The 6010-nt window shown below is 42.3% G+C and overlaps 2 protein-coding genes across 2 annotated transcripts in view; one reads left to right on the top strand and one right to left on the bottom strand.

Moving 5' to 3' along the window:
- Positions 1–312, bottom strand: part of LOC106877312 (RNA exonuclease 4) — a 74048-nt gene extending 73736 nt beyond the window's left edge. The window contains exon 1 of the mRNA XM_052978041.1: positions 161–312. The gene's annotated coding sequence lies outside the window, so the exon portion shown is untranslated. The remainder of the gene's footprint in view (positions 1–160) is intronic.
- Positions 1–6010, top strand: part of LOC106882024 (splicing regulatory glutamine/lysine-rich protein 1) — a 42022-nt gene that overhangs the window by 5091 nt on the left and 30921 nt on the right. The window lies entirely within an intron of this gene.

The raw sequence follows: 6010 nt of genomic DNA on the forward strand, positions 1-6010 counted from the left end.
GGTCATAACTTTCAGAAAAATGAATTTTTTTTAATACATTAAAAAAATTCATTTTTCTGAAAGTTATGACCTCCCAAAGTCTGGGGGGTAAAACCCTGTAGTTATCCCAGCACGATGTACCCATTTGTTGATAGATATAGATATGTTAAAATTCACTTACCAATACACTTACGTAGATATGTACACACACGTGGTGGATAGTTTCGCCAAATTGAGTCCTTGAGTCTTAAATTCTTGTTATATACTTCGGTTCTTTAAGTGGGTATATATGTGTGTGTGTGTGTGTGTGTGTTTCTTCGACTTGACGTACAACAGCCACAAACGTCGGTCAACGGTCGTACAAAAACGAAATTAATTTTTCTGAAGAAAATGAAACTAAATTGAGGTAGAAATCGGAAATGACAACAACGACACATCAAAATTCCTAAAAACATGTTTAATATCAGATGGTTGGGCTTCCTACGTGCTCATAAAGTTGAATTTGTTAATCATTCTCTAAATTTCGTTGATCTAAAATCGATGCACGAACTAGAGAAGAAACTCGGGCGAAATAATGTGAAAATAATGATGTTGTTGGCACTCCGTCGCTTGCGACGTCGAGGGTTCCAGTTGATCCGATCAACGGAGCAGCCTGCTCATGAAATTAACGTGCAAGTGGCTGAGTACTCCACAGACACCCTTATCTCGGAGATATTACAGGCACAACAGAAACAGGAAGTAAGAGTGAGAGAAAGTTGTGGTGGAAGAGTACAGCAGGGTTCGCCACCATCCCCTGCCGGAGCCTCGTGGAGCTTTAGGTGTTTTCGCTCAATAAACACTCACAACGCCCGGTCTGGGAATCAAAACCGCGATCCTATGACCGCGAGTCCGCTGCCCTAACCACTGGGCCATTGCACCTCCACGGAAATAGCGATATATTGACATCATATTTTCATAAGCATATGTGGCGAAACAAATTCAGAGATCGTGAAAAACTATTTATGAATCTCATTTCGGTCATGAATAGGTGATATATTTTGCCTTAAATGTGAATATTTTCATCTCATATAAAATATGTACGATTTCCATGTTATATTAAATCTATTTAATGATAATATTCTTTTATTCTTTTACTTGTTTCAGTCATTTGACTGCTGCTATGTGGGGTATTCATAAGTAGGTTGGTTACACCCACTAGCATAGGCCATGGGCCATGGTCTCATTTGGCTTGTCGGGTCTTCTCAAGCACAACATATCTCCAAAGGTCTCAGTCACTAGTCATTGCCTCAGTAAGGCCCAATGTTCAAAGGCCGTGCTTCTTTCAGTCTCCGTCTACCAAATCCACTCACAAGGTGTTGGTGGCACGCAGTGGGACTGAACCCGGAACCATGTGGTTGGGAAGCAAGTTTCTTATCACACAGCCATGCCTGTGCTTATGTTTATATTATTTTACAGTTGCAAAACTGTAAAATAATATAATAATAATCTGATCTGGCAACTGTAAGATAATATAAGTAAATATTGATGCTAAGGATGGAGTCATAGTGAATCCATCAACACCATCCCTACGGATGTGTTGCTGTTATTTATGTATGCATGTATGCTGACCAAATCCTTGTGAGTGGATGTGGTAGACAAAAACCAACAGAAGCCTGTCATATAGATGTCTATATGTGTTTGTCCTCCGCCTCTGCTTGACAACTGGTGTTGGTTTGTTTACATCTCTGTAACTTAGAAGCCATTAGAACAAGTACCAGGATTTAAAAAAGAAAACAAGTATTGGGGGTCGATGCGTTTGGCTAAATGCTCTTCATGAGAGCACCCTCAGCAAGGCCACAGTCCAAATGATTGAAACGAGTAAAAGATAAAAGATACCAATATATATTTAGATAGATACCCCTTGGGTCGTGAATGACCATAGAATTGCACATAGAAAGTTCTTCTCCAAGGCACAAGTCCAGGCAAGGTTGTTTATAGAAAACCAGCAGTCGCCCATGCATACCAGCTGCCTGTATCTTTGTGTCCCCCACCAGCATTTGGCAACCAGTGTTAGGGTGCTTACATCCCGATAACTTAGCACTAAGGCGAAAGAAATCAATAGAATAAGTACCTGACTTTAAAAAATAGAATATATACACACACACATATTAGGTATGGTAATGCAAACAGGAAAACAGAACTTAAAATATGTATATGTGTATATTTTTATTAAATATATCATCATCATCATCATTTAACGTCTGCTTTCTATGCTGGCATGGGTTGGACAGTTTGACTGAGGTCTAGCAAGCCAGGAGGCTGCACAATGCTCCAGTCTAATCTGGCAATGATCTGGATGCCCTTCCTAATGCCAACCAAATTCGGATAGTGCATTTTACATGCCACTGGAACGGGAGCCAGTCAAGGGGCACTGGCATTGATCATGTTCAGATGGTGCATTTTATGTGCCACCAGCATGGGAGCCAGTCAGGGGACACAGGCATCAACCACGTTCAGATAGTGCATTTTACATGCCACTGGCATTGACCATGTTTGGATGGTGCTTTTTACATGTCACTGGCACAAGAACCAGTCAAGGGGCACTAGCATTGATCATGTTCAGATGGTGCATTTTATGTGCCACCAGCATGGAAGCTGGTCGGGCGGCACTAGCCACGGATACGATTTCCATTTTACTTGACTCAACAGATCTTCTCAAGCCTATCCTATTGCCAGATGCTTCAAGGGTGCTTTTAAATGGGCCACTCCTGCAACACTGGCATCAGTCATGGCTGCAATCTTATTTTAGTTGCCTGGTCTTCTCAATCACAGCATATCTCCAAAGGTCGCGGTCTCTTGTCATTGCCTCAGTGAGGCCCAACGTTTGAAGGTCATGCTTCACCACCTCATCCCATGTCTTCCTGGGTCTACCTCTTCCACAGGTTCCTTCCACTGTTGGGGTGTATCACTTCCTCACACAGCTGTCCTCATCCATATGCAACCCATGCCCATACCAGCGCAGTTGTCTCTCTTGCATCACACATTTGATGCTTCTTATGTCCAACTTTTCTCTCGGGGTGCTTACACTCTGTCGTGTATGCACACTGACATTACACATCCAGTGGATCATACTAGCTTCATTTTTTGCAAGCCTACGCATGTCCTCAGCAGTCATGGCTCATGTTTCACTGCCGTGTAGCATGGCGGTTTGCACACATGCATCATATAGTCTACCTTTCACCCTGAGCGAGAGGCCCTTAACTGCCAGCAGAAGTAGGAGCTCTCTGAACTTTGCTCAGGCTATTCTTATTCAGCTTACACTGGGTACATCTTATGGAATTCCTACCTATGCCTTTTCTACAGATCGAGCAAGGTTATTTACCTGAAAGGGTTACACACACACACGCATATTGACACATAAATAGGTTCATGTATAAGTACTTGACTTTATGTTTATCTGTTTTTAATAGCTTCATAGATATAGAGAATTGGTGATAATGACCTGTATGTTATCTGTTTAATGAGTTGAGAGCAGATGAGTAAGAAATAACCCTGAGATTTTTTCACTGCTTACACAGAATGTTCTACACTGTTTATCCTGTAAAGGTGACAACACATTTCATGGGCTGGAGAAGGGGAGGAGAATTGCACTGCCTAGAGCAGAGAACCTTTTGATTAACGTTGGTACATTAAACAGTGAAGTAGGTGAATCACTGCTAATTAAAGTAAACTGGCCTTCGTTCAAAGATTGCTCACATGGCTGTGTGGTAAGAAGTTTGCTTCCCAACCACGTGGTTCAGGGTTCAGTCCTACTGCATGGCACCTTGGACAAATGTCTTCTAAATGTCTGACCAAAGCCTTGTGAGTGGATATGGTAGATGAAAACTGAAAGAAGCCCATCATATGTGTGTTTGTGTGTGTGTGTGTGTGTGTCTCTTCGTGTCTGCAATTGAGTCCCACCACTGTTTGACAACTAGTCTCTAAAGAAACTGATATAACAGGGACCGAGGAGACCCCCTTCGGTCATGAATGACCATGGGATTGCACCTAGAAAGTTACCCTCCGAGGTACAAGTCCGGGCAAGGTTGTTTGTGGAAAACCAGCAGTCGCCCATGCATACCAACCTGCCCTCTCCACACCACCGATGTTATCCAAGGGAAAGGCAAAGGGGCCAATACAGCTTGGCACCAGTGATATCGCAACTCATTTCTGCAGCTGAGTTAACTAGAGCAACGTGAAATAAAGTGTCTTACTCAAGAACACAACACACAGCCCGGTCCGGGAATCGAACTCACAACCTCAAGATCGTAAGCTCGACGCCCTAACCACTGAGCCATGCACCTTCACAACAGGTGCCACACTTTACAGAAAATGATATGTATTGGAGTCAATTTGTTCCACTAAATTTCTTCAAGTTGGTGCCCCAGCATGGCCACAGTCTAATGACTGAAACAAGTAAAAGATAAAAAATATATATATATATGGCTTGGCTGTATGGTAAGAAGCTTGCTTCCCAACCACATGATTCCCAGCTCAGTCCCACTGTGTGGTACCTTGGACAAGTATCTTCTACTATAGCCTTCTGAATGGATTTGGTAGATGGAAACTGAAAGAAACCTGTCATATGTATGTATATATGTGTGTATGCATATATCTATGTGTGTGTTTTGTGTTTGTCCCCCCGTCACTGTTTGGCAACTGGTAGCGAGGACATAAGTACTGGGGTCGATATATTTTTCTATTTTCAACCACATTGTTTAAAGAGATGTATTCATATACAAAACATCGCAACCTGGCTCTAATTTCTATAGAAAATCTGTAGAGATAACTTTTAAAAGTGATTGAATTGCACTGCTGACACAGGCAGGTGACAGTATTAACTTATAAAAGCCTTTAATATTTTGGGAGTATACTATCATCATCATTATCATCATCGTTTAACATCCGCTTTCCATGCTAGCATGGGTTGGACAATTTGACTGAGGACTGGTGAACCAGATGGCTACACCAGGCTCCAATCTGATTTGGCAGAATTTCTATAGCTGGGTGCTTTTACGTGCCACCGGCACGAAGGCCGGTCAGGAGGTGCTGGCAACGGCCATGCTAGAAATGGTGTATTTTACATGCCAACTGGCAACGAACTCGCTCAAATGTCTTTTCACATTCCACTGGCACAAGTGCCAGGAAGGCGACATTGGTAATGGTCACATGAAAGCGAGACAGCTGGTGCTCTGGCAACGATCATGCTCGGACAGTGCTCTTAGTGATCTACTGGTACAGGTGCCATCACGATTTGGCTTTCGCTTGCCCCAACAGGTCTTCACAAGCCGAGTTTAGTGTTCAAATACAGTATTAAAATATATATACCAGCAATTAATAAGTACTGGTCTCTGTGTTTAGTATGTAAATTGGTGTATCTAACAGTGTTAAATCTGTAAACTTAGTGGGTAGTTAAGCAATTTGTTTGTGAATCGTTAAGGAATTGGATGTGGTGATGAAGAAAGATCAAGAACTGAAATATGCATATATGTTCATTAAATATTTTTCTTTGATTGCATTGTTTACGTTAGACATATTCATATATGAAATGTCATAACTTTCAGTGCTGTCTCTAATTTCTACCAAAAATCTGTTGAGATAACTTTTAAAACTGATTGAATCACACTGCTAACACAGGCAGGAGACAGTATTAACTGATAAAGCCTTTAATATACTTTGAAGTACATTCATCATCATCATTGAACATCCATTGTCCATGCTGGCATGGGTTGGATGGTTTAACAGGAGCTTGCAAGCTGGAGAGCTGCACCAGGCCCCAGTCTGAGTTGGTATCTATGGCTGGATGCCCTTCTTAATACCAACCACCTCGCAGGATGTGCTGGGTGCTCTTATGTGGCACCAGCACACAACTCTTTCGGGTCAATCCTCTTCACCAGGGGAACAGCATATCATTTTCTGTAAAGTGTGGCACCTGTTGTGAAGGTGCATGGCTCAGTGGTTAGAGCGTCGAGCTTACGATCTTGAGGTTGTGAGTTCGATTCCCGGACCGGGC

The sequence above is a fragment of the Octopus bimaculoides genome, chromosome 29 (genome assembly GCF_001194135.2).
Source record: "Octopus bimaculoides isolate UCB-OBI-ISO-001 chromosome 29, ASM119413v2, whole genome shotgun sequence".
Taxonomy (NCBI): Eukaryota; Metazoa; Mollusca; class Cephalopoda; order Octopoda; family Octopodidae; genus Octopus; species Octopus bimaculoides.